This window comes from Labrus bergylta, chromosome 18, assembly GCF_963930695.1.
Source record: "Labrus bergylta chromosome 18, fLabBer1.1, whole genome shotgun sequence".
NCBI lineage: Eukaryota > Metazoa > Chordata > Actinopteri > Labriformes > Labridae > Labrus > Labrus bergylta.
Window position 1 is genome coordinate 6126994 of NC_089212.1, and position 17304 is coordinate 6144297.

Sequence of the window (17304 nt, forward strand, 5' to 3'; positions counted from 1 at the left end):
TTATAAGGATTTCTGTTGTAGAAGTCACATTGTTGACGCAGCAGATCCAAAAAGGTATACCAGCGTTACATTTCATACCAGGCTCTATGCACTGACATCAGAACAACTCAATACATTTTTTTATTTCTACTTATTGTCAAACATCTCCACTGTCTTAACTGAGTGTAACTACACAAAGTAGTGTGTTTGTTCTGATGTTGCATATGCATACAGTGTGCCCTGAGGCTCAATGTGGCAGCATAGAGCACAACAGTCTGTGATCATACTAGCTGATGGGGGTAAAACAAGAAGAAGAAAAAAGCATCATCATTTGAAGAAAGATAAACATTATGGTAATCTGGGATTTCATACTTATACACCACTTTAGAATTCATGGGTGTTTCCAGTGCCTGATCATGATTTTGGTGTTTGATGTTTTGTTCAAATACAGTACAAGTCATATATCTGTAAATCACAGAGCTATTAGGTGCTTCATAGGCATCCATACATGAATACAGTATATGATATAAACCAAAACTGAACTCTTTGCTCATTGGAGACTGCTCTTTGTTGTGTGAGTTGGGTGCTAGCTCTACATGCTAGCTGTAGACACAAAAATAGCATAGAATTGAACAGAATAGATTGCTCTTATTGACCTGGTGGTTGTTGCGATATCTGATCTATATCGGTGCATTCCTCATTTTAAGTGTCCTACACTACATGGTACATGTGTCTGTCCACTACTTTGAACTCTAAATAGATCCACCAAATAAAAATCTGCTCCACGCTTACACTCCAACCACTCCAGAGACTCTATATGACTCAGCCTACAATAAAATCATGTTAATAATAGGTAACAGCGTTATCTCTGAACATTTCCCCCACCTCCACGTGGTACATTCAGTGAATGACCATCCTAACTGAGATACAGGGTTTTATTTTTGGGTTTTGCCTTTTTTGGACAGGGCAGTGGATAGAGTAAGAAACCAGGAGAGAGGGTAGGGAATGACACACTGTACAGGAAGGGAGCTGCAGGTTGTACTTGAACCAAGGCCATCCGCTTGGAGGTCTGTTGCCTCAGCCATCTGTGCCCCAAAAGTCTATATCTTTCTTTGTCAGAAAGTATTATCAGTGAATAAATTGGTCAGAATTAGCATCATCGACTGACACAAACAAGGGATTTGACTCTTTAACAAGACTCTCTTTTGTATGGACTAAACATTTCTCTGAAATGGCTGGTTTGTCTGAATTGTGTTAATCAGACAGGTTTTCAACATCAAGATTGCCTCTAAAAACATAGAAAACAAAGAAACATTTCTTCTTGCTTTGTCATTCTGTGTATAATTTATTTTTTTGTATTGTTCTGATTATTTTCCATCGGACACATTTAATTGCCTTCTATTGTATTGATGGCGCTCTTTTAAGAACAGTCTTTTGTTCTTTTTTTTTTATTGTTGCTGTTCTTACACAGATGAAAACCTCAGCTTCTCAGTCGGATGTGTATTCTGGATTTAGTATTCTATTGTACAGTATATGACAGACGTGCAGTATCGGCAATGACATAACCCCACCTTATCATCCTCACATTATGCTGTCCACTGTGGGACCTCTGTGGACTGTATCGGTTTCTTCATCTGGTGTTGACGCACACAGTCATGGAGTAGTTACAGGGTCATCCTGTCATGTCATGGTGCTGCTGCATAAATGACTGTATCTGTGTGTGTTGCTGCATGTGTGTATTTGTGCCATACTCACTGTATCTGTTGTCTGTGTATACATTGTGCTTCCACTTTCTTTGTGTTTGCACTGTAGGGATCAGACTAGCTGGTGTTTGAGTGTCTGTTCCTGGGTTACAAGTGTGTGTGAATGTGTGTTGCCTTGGTTGTTGGAAGCAGGAAGATCAAGGAGTCAAATTAGCCCAGTTGTAGAGGCCAATCTGCAATCTGCAATCTGTAATCTGTAATCGTTATCAGTGCAGTCCAGCGTTTTGTGTGTTATTTTGTGCTTCAGCTTTTCATAATCCAAGCAGCAGCTTGGCCTTTATTTGTTGGTATAAGGGCATCTTAAAGTGATTGAAATATTAGTGGTCATTTCTCCTAATTTATACATACATTGCAGTCACATTTAACCTCCAATATGGCTTTCATGTGGACCCAGGTAGACAATATATGGGAAAGGAATGAGATAAGGAAATCAGATGAGGCCTGCAGAGGATGCAACCTACCGAAAAGGCAGATAAAAATTTAAATATTTGGACAAATTGGAATCCTTTGAAAATAAATATACAACCTAATGTAACATAGCTCCCTTAACCAATGACAGCACATTGGCAATCCTGACAAAGGGAACTTTTCATTGGAGTAGTGCAACCACATACTTTGTGAGACAAACCTAAAAAAGCGATACACTAAATAAAGTTCTTCATTCATTGTCCAACACCTCTGCCATCCACCCAGGGGCTGACAAAAAGATGTTTTGTCCTTATATCAGTTATTTACCAAATCTTTCTCCAATTATAATAATCTAGTTTAATTTCTGACATTTATGTACTGCACAGTTTTACAACTCTTTCGTTTTTATTAGTTAAGCCCAAAAGTTAATGATTAATTTGCATAGTTAGGGGTGTGGCTAAGTAGACTGACAAGTGGACACATTGTGGGTGTTTGTCAGGATGCATAAGGCCCGCCTTAGATCCACCTCTTGGTCTTTTTGTAGACTGATTGAAAGTTAGGCAGAGTCAGCATTTCCAAAATGGTGATTGCCAATGTTGGGCTTCAAAACACCTTTTCAGAAAGCATTGGGTGGCGTCAATGTGACTATAAGTAGATGGTTTAAACAGTCTATGTGTGTGGTGTGCAAAAGTAGTTTAAGGGAAAATTGTGCATTTATTTTGTAAAATATCATACCAACTGTTAGTGGCATTGGCTAAAAAGGAAGAGCGCCTTGTGTGAGTGTGTGCTCATGAGAGAAAATTAGAGCAGGCCTTTGTAAATCTTGTTGATTGAGGTTAAAGGGGTCTATACGAGCACATGCACATGGATATACATTCACCTTTGCTTTTCGGTTACTTTCAAACATGCATGTATGCCTACACAGGTAAAGTGCTTGTTTCCTCAAACGGTGCTTTGTTGGAATAAAAGCAACGTTTTACTGAGCCCACAGATTTTGATGAACACCTCGCCTGAGTAAATTTGATCATCGATAAGGTGTGTTTGTGTGTGTGTGTGCGTGTGTGTGTTTGCAGAGCAGATTACGGCGCTGGGCCCTGGCCCTATCTCTGTTGGCCAGTCGCTCACTGAAACATGGCGCTCACATGACAGCTGAGAAGAGAGAGAGCGGTTATCTCTCCCCCTCCAGATCCTGCTCCCCCACCCCCAACACCCCCCTTGTATTCCCCTTTCACATCACTGCATTCACATTCATTACGTTCATCTTTATAATTCAGGATTCTCTTCTAATAATCTGTAGGGCTCAGTGTTTTAACCCAAAGCTGTAATGATCAATCGATTATCTTATTCATGGAATAGATGATTTTGGTGGTTTTCGAAATAATCGTCAAACATTTTTCTAGTTCCAGCTCCTTGTATTCAACGATTTGCTTCTTGTTGTTGTATTTCTAATAAAATGTTCTTGGGTTTGGAACTGTTGGTTTGACAAAGAAGCAATTAGTAGAGCCAAATTTGGACTCTGGGAAATTGTGATGAGCATTTTCACATGAATTAACGCTGATGGAAAAATAATTAATGGCAAATTAATGCACAATGAAATGACCGTTAGTTGCAGCCCTGTTTTAAATGCAACATTAACATCATGCTGGCTTGTCATTTTAGAAATCATTTTGAGCTACGTTAATGAATATTTCTGGGTTTGATATGAGGCGTGGACGATGAAAATGCCCCTGTGACTTTCATATGTTACCTTTCATACGTTATGCGACGTGGCAACCAAGTTTTATCCTCATACTGCACGCCTGCATTAGCTTACGTAACATTTTCACAAACACCACAAATTCATTAAATGTGTGTTAGCGTAGCTAGATGCTACTTCAGGTAAGAGATAGTGGAGAAGTTTAAGAAGATGTACATATACAATAATAAACAATGCCTCTTCTTGTTAGCTCTGAGGCTTCAAGAGGTGAACAAATTAGCCACTGCTAGCACTAAAGCTAGCACAGACTCTGACTTTAGGTGACGACAACATGACTTCATAGAGGTAGAAATATTTACACATCTTACACATCTTTCCCTCATTTCTCTGATATTTTTCTGGTGATGACTGACGATGGTGGGAGGAGGGAGGAATAATTGTAACACATTTTAGGAACATAGGTTTGCCTTTAAATTAATTAAATAGTTGAAATTAGATATTTTTATTGCAAATTTCTTCTAATTTTCTCAATTGTTACAGTTAAGATATCCTGTATAATGTTGCATTTTGATTGTCTTTTTCGTTAAATTTTTTCATTTGACTTTATATGGACCACCAGATATTTAGCTTCAGCCACCAGATTAAGGAGTTTGGATACCACTGTGGCTAGAGATTAAACATTTTATGCAACTCCTCCACTTACTATAATGTAATTAAGTAGTCTATACAAAACAATGAAAACAGATCCCAGTGGATCTCCACTGACCTCCAACCAAGCAGCAGGGCAATTATACGTCTACAGTTTATTATCACTATAAAAAATGCAACAATTCAGAACATTTTTAGGCTTTTTAAAATACCTTTTTTTTACGACCTCAAAGTTTAGCATTTCAAACCTTGAGGTTGTAAAATCCAAACACTTTAACGTAGTAAACTTTCATTTAAATGTCTAATATGTTTATGGCTCTCTTGTTAAATGAAAACAAAGCCTTTTGGCCACTCTCACTGCCTCATTTTTAAATAAATCTTGTGTTGTTTGCTGGTTCCACCTTCTCTTATTTGTCTTCTATCCATCCTGCCCACAGAGGGAGTGAAGAACAGAAAGCAGAGGAGTGAATTGTAAGCGTTGTTTCAATAAGAATTGGTGGGGGGGGGGGGATGCTGCGTGGGGCGGGGTGGTGTGGGTGGAAACGAAGCCAATCAAGGAGGAGTGTGTGTGCCGATACACACCAGTGACTTCCACTTCAATACTGCACCCACCCTCAGCTGTTCAGCCCCCCCACCTACACACACACACACACTCACAAAATAGGCCTCATATATCATCCAGTGTTTTTTACCCACTCACCTCTATAGGATGTGAGTATCACCTACACACTCTCACACACATATTACAGTTCAGGTGATGAATATTTTATGTGTGAACATGCAAGTATAAATCTATTACGCTGTAAGGTTTCATGTCGTTTTGTTTCTAATGAAGATCACTTCTTCATGACCATAATCGATATAAAAACAGGCAGCACAGGGAGGGCGGCAGAATGATCAGTGACTTGTGCAGACATGACAAACTTTGACTTGTGTCTGCAGACATATTTAAAGTACAAGATATGACATTATACAAGGTGGCACATTAAAAACTATTAAACACACTACAAACACAACGTAACACCTGGGAAAGTGTGGTGTCATGTAAGGCCCGTGTCCACCTAGAGGTTTTCCCGGGGAGAAAAGCGCTGGCTGTGCGCACGGGAGTTCTTGCATGAAGCGTTTGTTCGCTGAGAAGAAAAGTGCTGCAAGTCCGTCCTGAATCTATGACAACAGTCTCTACGTGAACAGTCTGTTGACAACGGCCGCTGTATGACCGACACGGCTCCGTTATTTTTTGTATTAGACCGTTTATACCCCCACCAGATACTGAGCAAAGAGGATGTGGGTATAAGGCATGATCCATAGGCGGAAAAAACGACGGGCAAATCATACATTTTGGAAAAAGAGCGGCGGTGACGTCAACAGGGCCTGAACAATTCTAAGATTTTCAACTTGAGCGTTCTGAGCGGCTGCACAAAAAAAGAACGCTGGGAGCTGCGCTTTTTCTCTGGGCGGCCGCCTGCTGCTGCGACCGCTCTCTACTCATTAAAAGAAGTATAAAAAGACGCTGGCGCTTAGAAAGAAATGCTAGGTGGACACGGGGCCAAAAGCTTTCTTACCTCTGAAGAGGCAGAGTAGGACTTTCTGGCAAAACTTCACCAACTACCAAGGTGCATGAAGAGTGAAAGGCTTGAAGAGGTCAAAAAGCTCCAACAGCACTTGTAGTATAAAGATTAACTTTATTAACTTTATTAGAGTGACGCGTTTCGGTTTGTGGCCTTCATCAGGGTCAGAAGGCCTCAAACCGATGCCTGATGGTAAAAATCTAAAATATTAGATTCTGTCTTAAAATCATATTATTTTATTTATAGTTTGTTTTATAATTTTCCGGATTAGTATTTCAGAACACTTGGGGAATATATATTTATGTTATGATAAACAAAAACAATAACAATCGTGGAAAATGTTTCCTTTAGTATTGCGTCCTGTATGGCCCCGACTGAAGCGTTGGGGCTGGTGTGTTTGAGGGGGGGGGGAGGGGCAGATAGAGGGGTGATTATTAGCCCTCCTCTGGGGCTTTTGTCTGAGCCCCATGAGAGAAAGAGGTTAACGCCACTTAGCCTCAAGGAAGGCCTGCCGAGGCCCTGTGTGTGCGTGTGTGTGTGTGTGTGTGTGTGTGTGTGGGGGGGGGGTGTGTGTGTGTGTGTTAGCTTGCGGGTGTGTGTGACTGATGGGCTTCCCTGCTCTGATCCAAAATCACTTACGATTTTCCTCAACCCATCATACCCCCCCGCCCCCTTTGCACACAAAGAGGCCGTGTGTGTGTGTGTGTGTGTGTGTGTGTGTGTGTGTGTGTGTGTGTGTGTGTGTGTGTGTGTGTGTGTGTGTGTGTGTGTGTGTGTGTGTGTGTGTGTGTGTGTGTGTGTGTGTGTGTGTGTGTGTGTGTGTGTGTGTGTGTGTGTGTGTGTGTGTGTGTGTGTGTGTGTGTGTAAAATGTTTGCATTGCAGTTGTTTTTGAAAAAATGCTTTTCCGGGTGAAAAGAACATTTTAGTAACCCAGCTGAGCACATATTTTATTTGAACAAACTCGACTTAAATGCATATTCAACATCCATTAAACACTAATATTAGACACAAAGCACACTTAAATTTAAAGCAAAACCACAACTCAAAATCTAAGAAAAACCGAGACAAATAAACACTAACTTTAACAAAACAAGAAAAAGGCTGAAAGGGCCCAAAGTAAATTACCCTAAGCTTAAGACATTATAAAAATACATTCAAGCACAAAAACCTTTTCTGAAATGCAAAATGATACAATTTCAAACATGGTGTTACAGATTAAATGTATGAATCGTGATTAACTATATTGATTCTCAGTGATTCATCGTCTGACGTCCTTCGTTTTTACACAATTTGTGTACGTCTGGATAATAAACATTTTATACATTTAGTTTTATTCTACTTACAAAGTTAAAGTGCAGGTTTACAGCCAAACGTAAATGATGTTCATTATGTAAACGCACAAGAGTTCTTCATACAGGCTCATTTTGACCTGCAGTCCTTGGCATATTATTTACATATATTTGTAAACATCATCAGTTTATTCCAAGGCACAAACACTTTATGATATGAACATACAAAAGCCGACAAGAACAAACAAAGTCACAAATATTGGGCACCCTTACTAACCAAGACGCTACCGGTGACCCCGTTGTTGATACATTTTGAATAAAAAAAGAGATTGCAAATGTGTTAAGCCTGCCAGATAAATTAGGAACACACACACTGACTGAGCCTGTTGCTCTTTCAAAGGACTCTGCAGTCTTGGCGGAGGCTGACAGGCGTCTCATCATCCTGACCCCGGCGTCTTCTCATTAGGCTGCAGAGTGCTCACAGTATTAGCCCTGCCACATCTCATTGATGCAGACGTACACTCCTGCATGAAGATTTTGTATGTGCGCGTGTGTAATCATCATGTGCCACCTTACAACCGTCTTGCAGAAATGAGTTTAGCGTTGTGATTAATCTGGCCTCTTGTGTCATCTGTCCCTCTGAAAACCCAATAATGTCCCGCAGGTAAAGGACACAGCGTCCATCAGAAGAGTCTGATTACAAATCAAACTGAAATGGCAGGAGAGAAAGGTGCTCGGGGTCATGCGGGGGGGTCATTGAGAAATGTTGTTTTACTGCACAAGACAGCCAGAGAGGAATGTAGCAGAGAGAGAGGAGAAAATAACAGAAGAAATATGAACGGATATTAAATGTCAGAAAGGAGAGAAAGAAGAGGAGAAACCGTCATGGCACCTCATCAAACTTCCAGGGGCTGAAGAGAAAGAGAGCCTGTTGAGTGATCAATAACTTTAATAGAGATTTAAACAAAAGAAGGCACACCCTGGCTCTTAGAAATGATCCTCCTTTTTACAAAACAAGCTGTCAAACAGGGTATTTTAGTGTATTTGTCAATACGAGACTGCAACTCCTTGAGACTACCCTGATTAAAATAGCAACACACTCAATAAAAAGTATTTTATCCTCCTTTTCAAAAAAGTTTATAAAAAAGTCTCAGAGCTCCTCAAAACATGTCTGTGAAGTTCCTTGTTCTAAATCCACTCTGATCCTGTATTTGATCATGTCTATAAACCTCTCTATTTCAGCCCTGCTCAGAACAGGCTGTTTCTGTGTCTGTATCTTTAAATATGTAAATGAGCTGTGTCTGACCACGCCCCCTCTCTGGAAGGACTTGGGTGTCTCGGGCTTTCTCGCTCCATGCTCTATTGTTTACGGTGAGAAGGCAGACTCAGAGGGCAGAACAAACACCTAGCTGTAGGAGTGTCTCCCACCTGGGGGAGGGGTTACTGCCCTTTGTGATGTCATGAAGGGAAAATCTCCAAATGGCCTGTTTGAGCACATATTTTCTGAAAAATGGAGCAGGCAAAAGATGGAGAGGATGGACTTAATTTGTTTTTTTTTGAGACAGACTAGGGACATATATTAAAACTTTGTATTAATGTCTTGCACACTTCAGATTTATAACTTGTAATCTCTGCCCAGTTTCCACCTTTTCCCCGTCTCTCCATCATTATGTTTGTCTTTATTAACACGTAACTGTGCAAAAACTGTTTTCTCGAAAAGCGGATAAAAGGCACATAAAAACCACTTTGCTTTGACCACCTCTTCTCCTCGTCTCTGATTTTCTCTGTCTAATTTGACTCTTTTATACACACGTCCCCCCTGTTTTTTCGTTACCATGGTGACTGTCAGCTGAGAAATGGCAACCGTGGCCCTTCATTAGGTATCAACACAGGCTCCGACAGCCCAGATAATAGCCAATAAGGAGGTGTGTGAGTGTGTGTGTGTGTGTGTGTGTGTGTGTGTTTGGGTTGGGGGGGGGGGGGGATGTGGCATTATGTTGGGCAGTAAATGAAAAGCCCCCAGGGACGAAGCCAACCTTGCTGTCATGCTTGAGAGATTCCTGTGTGTGTGTGTGTGTGTGTGATTGGAGGGTTTCATCCTTCACCGCTGCATATGTGGGAAAATGTGCACATGTGAATATACACACACACACACTCATGACTGCCTCCTGCATATGCATGCACTCATACACACACACACACACACACACACACACACACACACACACACACACACACACACACACACACTCTCACACAGTCTGAGGTATACTCTGAAGTAAAATTTAACCGAGACAAGAAATGAAAACTTTGTGATTTTTGTAATGTCAGACAACATTCAAGGTTGTTTTCTTGTAAATTTTTCAAGTTGTATTTTTTTATGTTATTTCAAAAATAATAGAAATGCTCCACCACTTCATACATTTGTAATTTCACTCATTTTAATGGTATTTCTCATTTCCAGCTAGTTTCACAATGTCGTTATTCCTTTAATCTGTACATCTTGGGGCGGTGGTTGGTGCGTGTGTGGAGCCTGTGGTCCTCCCGAGTTCGAATCCGACCTTGGGCTCCTTTCCCGCATGTCATTCCCCCACTCTCTCTCTCTCCCTGATTTCTGACTCTATCCACTGTCCTGTCTCTACAATAGAGACACACAAAGCCCCCAAATAAATCTTAAAAATAAAACAAAAAAAATCCTACATTTTAAGATGAAAGTTTGACTTTAACTTATTCGTTCCATACAGATGTGCTCTTTTAGTCAAATTTTCTGAAAAGACATTTAGGTCATTTCGTCTGTAAAAATCACTTAATCTAAACGAGAAGTCATTTTGGTTGTTAGCTCTAGCTATATTGTAGATTTTGATTTAATCACTGGAAACGCTGATCTCCCATCGCTGCATGGAAGCTGCACCTTATCTCATACATCGTCAGCATGTTTTAAACTGACATTATCTCATGTCAGCATTATAAAATAATATTAACCCAGCATTGGATTAGCGGAGGAAAATGGATGGATAGATTAAAAAAGAAAAGTATTCTCAGCAGATACAATCATGATCGATATTAAAGATTAAAGCCTCAGCTGTCTGGTGCATAACAGGAAGACTTTAAAGCTTTTATTTGATATTTTAGACCAATTTGAACAGAATTTAGCAAATAATGATTAGCCAGTTTTAAGGTGCATGAATGTAAAGATTTCATCAACGATCGTGAGGCGTTATGAAGTGAAAGATGGAAGCATTAGTGGTCTCCTGTCAAAGTGAGGTAGGCTTTAGTTATTGTAGTTTTAATTAAAGTTAAACACGAATATGCAAACTAGCTTTCCTGTTGGCTGCCTGCTTGAGCTCTTTTTAATAATTGCTTGCAAAAAATGCAGCATTATTTTTTTGCCAGTGATGCTATTAGCTCAGAATAATAGAAGCATTAATATTCTGAAGTTCTGCCGTCTTCAGTGATTTAATGATTTTGGAGCGTCTGACATATTCCTGCATGCTGTTTGTCCATGTCCAGATTAATGAGCCTCTACTGGTCATTTGTAAATACATTCTCTGTTTGTTTTTATCTCACATAAAGGTAAATAATGGCATCAGTGTTGGTATTTGTGCACAGTTGGACAGGGCCTCTCTCTCAGCCCGGACACCTCTGACATCCAGAATCAGGCGACACCAATCACGGCGGCTGTTTATCAATCTGTTATCTGTGTCTGTGTGTGAAGGAGCTCAGGCTTTCACTCTCTTGACGCCGTCAAAATGGCAGCACCTCTTCCTTTTCTTCCTCTCAGCTAATGCCCCCCCCATCTCCGCCCCTCCCGCCTCTGCTCCACACCGCCGTTTGCTGCAGACATCTCAACGCATCATTGGTCAAGCCACCAAACAAATGGAAATCCGCCAGCTCGCTGAAATTACTGATGGTTATCTCTCTCGCTCCATCCCACTCCTCCCCCCCCCCCCCCCAGACCCTCCAGCTGCTCGAATGAAACGCTCTAAAAAATGTCTCCTTTTCAGCGCTGTGTGTTTCAGGACTGTGTCTGCCTGTCAGGTTCTGGTCCATACTGTAGCCGCAGCTTCAGACATACAGGGAACAGTGTTAGTGCTGAGATACTAATTGAAAAAAGATGAGGATAATGATGAGACTTTTTCCATCAGCTTATCGATAGAGATAAAAAATCCCACTTATTTTCTCCATAGAAAATTTGATTATTAGCCATGATGTCATAAAAGTCCAAGGTAGACTGACCTGCCTGTGTGATAAACGATGGTTTCTGCTCCTGTAAGATGACATCAACCTCGTTTTAAGAAAAACATGGTTTATTCCCGATATCGGTAAAATTACCTGAACTGCTCACGACCTTAGAGTGTCACAGCGACTTCTCTGATTGGTGGAGCTCGCTGTCTCGATGGCAATGTCCCCTGTCCCTCGGCATCGTATGATTGCGGACAGTTTGCTAGCAGGCTAGCTAGTTGGTTAGCTTACACGAAATGTACTAATAACCTTGTTATGTTGCATTAATATAATAATATATTTAACAACACGACCCCGGTTCAAATCTGACCCGCATGTCATTCCCCACTCTCTCTCTCTCTCTCTCTCTCTCTCTCTCTTTGTTTTTCTCTCTCCCTGATTTCCAACTCTATCAACTGTCCCGTCTCTCTAATAGAGGCACAAACAGCCAAAAATAAATCTTAACAAAAAACAAAATTGTCATCCAAATTCTCTCATACGCTAATTTGTTGAGATAAAAAAGTCGAGATCCTGAGAATAGAACTGAAAAAGGTTATCACAAGAAAGTGTTTTGAATAAATGTATGTTTGTCCACTTAGGGCTTCCGTAAAAAAATAATCAAAACTCGACTGTTCTTTATAATTTAAAATTAGAAAAGTGAGAATAAACAATGAACATCTTTAGAAAAAGTCAAGGTCCTAAAACTAAACAGCTTCATGTAGCTCATGCAAAATAAAAAAAAAGAGTCAAAATGACTGCCAAAGATGGGTGTGTATAGCATTAAAACAACACTTACAGAATCTAATTGTTGTAAAAATTTCTGATGAAAAAATCAATCAGAAGACACCAACATGTCCAGAAGCATCTCAGTCGACATGGCTCATAAGTAAACAAACACAATTCTTAACTAATTAGATCGATGTCATCGTATGGATTTGGGGGAAAATCTTTTTGTTTTGAGTCACTGATGTCCTCGTTGACATCAGAGGCTAAATGTGTCCCCTGCAGTCATCATCTGCATCCCTCTTTTCTATTTTTCTTTCTTTTTTTTTTTTACCATCTGAGCACCAGCGGCCATCGTGTCGTTGCTGTGAGATCATAATGCGCTCACTGGGGCGCGTAATAACTTCTTTGGTCTTTTTCCACGCCTGCGTCTGTGTGTGTGTGTGTCTGTGTGTGTGTTTGTATGCAGAATGTTTGCTACATTACTGTATTGATCTTGATGACATCATCTAATCTTTTTCAAACTGAGGCTATAAATTTCTCTTTATGTTCCTTTAGCTCCTCGTGTTGCTGCTCCAGCTCTACTCTGTACTTCTCGTTATTAATAGCTGAAATTTTGTCCATCCTCCTTATTTTTCTCTCATATTGTCCTCCAGCAATTAAATGATGACAACAGCTCTTCAAATAAACTCAGTTATTTGCCTTAAATGTTTTATAGAAAATGGAAAGAAGTGTTTGTGCACCCAAACCTAAAGACTTGTGACCATGTTGTTTGCAGGTTTATGGTCTAGAAAGTGTCCACATGGATGATGCATGTCCATTCATTGATTGCTCCATAATTGCCTTTCATTGTCTACAGAAAATAAGGAATTTGGTGTTAAAGACTTAAAGATAAGGAAAGGATTGTATTGTGCAGATTGGCTCTTTAAAGGGAGGTTTGTTCAAAATGTGACAGAGTTTCACAGCAGCTCAGTTAATAGTCAACATCTGGTGCTGCACTTCAAAACACGCTCTGCAGATAAGAAGAGCTCTTTGTGCTCGGTTCAACAGTGGGGATTCAATGAGATAATTGAGTTCACACACAAAAAAAAAACCGCCTGTTTAGCTTTTACCAAGCAGCAACCTCATGGTGTTGAGAAATGAAGCCAATTGGGAACTGCAAAAAAAATTGCAGTTCCTCGAGTGCCCACTTGAGGCTTTGCTGCAGAAGCCCCAGTAGCCCCATTAGGTGCCAAGCTTCCGAGGGTCGTCTGGACGCTGGTCCCTTGTCAGGGGCACCCCTGCTCCTGGAGAGAGCCTCCTCGACACAATCCTGGCCTGCAATTCCCTGATGTATCCATAGGTCTCTGGGCTCTTCACAGCATATACACCTCCCAGCGTTTGGCTGTTTTGTTGTACAGCCTGTTGTAGCTGAGAAAACAACATTCAATTACAATATGTACATGACATCTTTAAAAGTTATTGAGACCCTCTTTGCATAAATACCTCACATTTTCTTGCCATCTTTTGAAATCCTGTATGGCCTGTTCCTATGGAAGTTGTAGTCAATGGCAACAAGAAGGACTCGAGCTTCATACACTGGCGGTGAAAATGCAAACCGTTTGCTGGCATACATCAGCAGGTGGCTGTGGAAAGACTCCAAGTCTGCAGTAGATCTAAAGGAAAGGTAACGCATACTTAACACATGGCCTAACAATTTATTTTATTGTATTCTACAAACTAGCAAACTACATTACCTGAAGGTCAAGAACTTCTCAGCATCCTTCAGGAATTTCTTGTGATGTACAATGCCCAGAAGAGCTTTGTGTGCTCCTGACGTCTCCTTAAAGAGCCCATATTATGCCCTTTTTGGGGTTCTTATATTTCATATATGCACCAGCTCGCTTCTGACGCTCTCTCTAAGGCGCTGAAGTGCCCACGTTCAGAGTCCCCACGTGTGCCAAGTCTGATCTGATTGGTCGGCTCTGTCGTCATTTGTCAGTTGCTCAGCACGGTTCTCGGAAATGTCCCGCCTCTTTTACCATATTTGGAATGCAGCCACTGGCTCCGTCCGAGGGGAGCATAAACATTAGCACTTTAGCACTACTATGCTACCGCAGGCTACGGCATATCGTGGGCGTGCTACAGAAGTTAACGGGCGTGCAACATGAGCTGCAGGGCTTGCCACAACAAGCCAATGGGCTTAGATCAGTGATATCACACTGACAATGACGTTGGACTGACAAATTTTTATCGAGGGGGGCTAGAACCGAGTGTTACATGCGGCTAATGCTACAGCTAACAGGAGGAGGTAGGAGAAGCCGCGTTTCCGCGGACTTTGAATTTTTGCAAATAGATGTGCCTAAACATGCACAGGACACGATATGGGACCTTTAATGTATTCCTTGTGGCTGAAATCTTCAAGATGGTCTTGATGGCAAATTATGGCAGAGAAGGTGTGACAACCACAGACATGGTGGAGGATTCATGTCCAGAGTGGCTAACAGAAGAGATACATGCAGATTGTGTAAATTATTTTCTAAAAATGATAGATATTAGTGTAAGACCAGCTTGGAATAAAACAAAGATATGTTCTGCAGACACTAACATCTTTGTTTGTTCACAGGAAAGAATAGAAAAAAAATGAGACAATTACAAACATAAGAATATGGTTCTTTCATGTATAAAGCAAACTTCATACATGGTTAACAAATAACACTTACTGCAGCTATCTTTTTGGCAAGGTTCTTAGCACCATGCCACATGTCCAGGGAGTGTCGTATCCCAAGGTCTTTGAAGCGTCCTCTCTCTGGGTCTGAAATGTGAGAATATTTCTGTCATATTATTTCACTGTGACATATACATGTAACCAACTTTCATACCATGCACATGTACTCACTCATGAGGTGCAATCTGTGTATGCGCATCCATGCAGAACTCCACAAGTTTGAATTCTTTGTGAAGTTTCTCCACAGTTTGGATGAAGGCCTCCTTCTCCATGATTACAGATGACCACCCTGTCTGCCTCTTGTCCACCGTCACCACATTTATGATGTCCTTTGTGGAGTTTGACATAACGGAGTAACTGCAGTACTGTGACCTTTAGTGCAACACAAAATGATTAGCCACTGAAAAAATGTAGTTGGGATATGTAATACAGTAAAGTCCCCAACAAGCCTCCATTGTGATATTTATTTTATGTCTACATAAGTACACATTGGAAATGCTTTGTCAAGCTCAGAAAACACAGTAGTGTGACAGTGAGCTTCTCCATAAACGCAACAACATGGTTTATGATATCTTGATATCTTGTTTTACCTGGCGAGTCGTTCCTACCGTCTCCTACAAAGACTAAAGAAAAAAGAAAAAATTGAAAAGTTTATGCCGGGACCACTAGGAATCTATCGGGGTACTTACGCATCCAGGAGAAGCAACGCCAGCTCAGAGTTGTGTTCGAGCCCCTTCGTTGTGCGTAGGGCTCTCCATCGTGGAAAAGCCAGCCCAATGTTGATTCTAGTTCCATTGTGGTCTTTGTCTGATGCTTTTCTAGCAACAGACCAATGTTTTTTTTAGGTGGGGGACCCAGCCGGTGGAAGGTCTTCGGTCGTACGCTTCGCACTGGAATCGGCCATTTGTATCACTTCTTTTTCTGCTTTTGAATTGTGTGGGGGCGGTCTGCTGCTGCGCTATTATACACAAGGGGCGGGCCTAAGGGAGGAGGCCGCCCTCCTGGCGATGTAAACACTGCCTCTTTATCAACAAAGCCAGTGGGACTGGCGCTTCTCACACATTGTAAACAGTCATGACTCAGAGAGTTCGGACATACTTGATTTCTGATACGTTTAAATGTGAAAAATCGCATATAAAGCCTTTGGCCCCCATCCTTCAGGAAGAAGCATAAATAAATGTTATTAAAAACAGGCTTAATTCCGGCAGGTGTTCGGCTTCCTGCAGTGACTGACTGGAGGTTATATATAAACCTCCTGTATGTTCAACATCACAGCGTATTTTGCAGATTTTTCGGGTGTTTGTGTAGTCGTCTCAACCACTCCTCCACACACACACACACACACACACACACACACACACACACACGCATACCACGTCCTCCCTCACCTCCCTGTCGCCCTTGCTGTACTCACAAACGTGTAATTGAAAAGATGATGGAATTAATGAAACAGTGCTAATGCCAGAAGATGAAAACGGATCTGGCAAATTTAAATGAGCTGGCTCTGAAAGGCTTCTTACAGGACAGCTGCTTGGCACCCACTCTGCCGGCTTCTGTGGGGTTTGGTGGCGTGACCTGCAGCTCTGACAGAAAGGACTAATTTTCATCTTAGGGGAGAGAGAAAAAGAAGCAGAGTTATGGGCTAAAAATGGATAATCTCGCCCCTTTTCCCTCTCTCTCTATTAATTCATAATCACATTATAAAGTATTTCTTTGTGGTTATGTACAGAACGCCTCCTGCAGAAAATAGCGGGGAAATCTGTGTAACTGTGTAAAAAACTTGAATTTGACTAGTTGACTAAGTTATTGTTTTTGAGGTCAAAATCAATTCTCTAAAGTCTGATCTACTTGTCTTGTAAAAATGGAGGCCTCTGAATCTCCTCTCACTCCGATTTCTAGATATGTTATTCTAAGCAACACCTGCTTTTGAGCCATCACATCACATCGCTTTAGAAATTGTTTTTGTTGTTTTTGTAGACTATTTAAGAAGTGGTTGCAGAGTCAAGTCGAGTTTGACATTTTGGCTGTTGCCCGGAGCCATCAGTTTCCATACAGCACATGCATAAGAGGGTGGATTCATATCCTGTCTCTCTGCTGGTTGACAGGTAACAGCTAGTGTTGAAGTCAAGACCACACTAACTGAGTCCAAGACATACCTGAGACCAGAGTGTTCCGAGACCGAGACAAGACCAAGACATTCAGGGAACGAGACCGAGTCAAGACCAAGGCAGGGCGCTCCCCTGCTTTAGAAAAACACAGTCATCTAGGAAAGCCATCAGCCTGAATGAACTGTGATATTTA

General features: G+C 41.2%; 1 protein-coding gene and 1 long non-coding RNA gene across 6 annotated transcripts in view; one reads left to right on the plus strand and one right to left on the minus strand.

The window, feature by feature from the left end:
- The window catches only part of nrxn3a (neurexin 3a), a 145992-nt gene that overhangs the window by 45293 nt on the left and 83395 nt on the right, over positions 1-17304 (plus strand). The gene's annotated exons all lie outside the window — the stretch shown is intronic.
- On the minus strand, positions 13773-16141 carry LOC136183248 (uncharacterized). The gene is made up of 4 exons (XR_010669086.1): positions 15693-16141; positions 15175-15375; positions 14033-15090; positions 13773-13951 (listed from the first exon to the last, which is right to left on the minus strand). It is a non-coding gene; the product is annotated as an uncharacterized lncRNA (long non-coding RNA).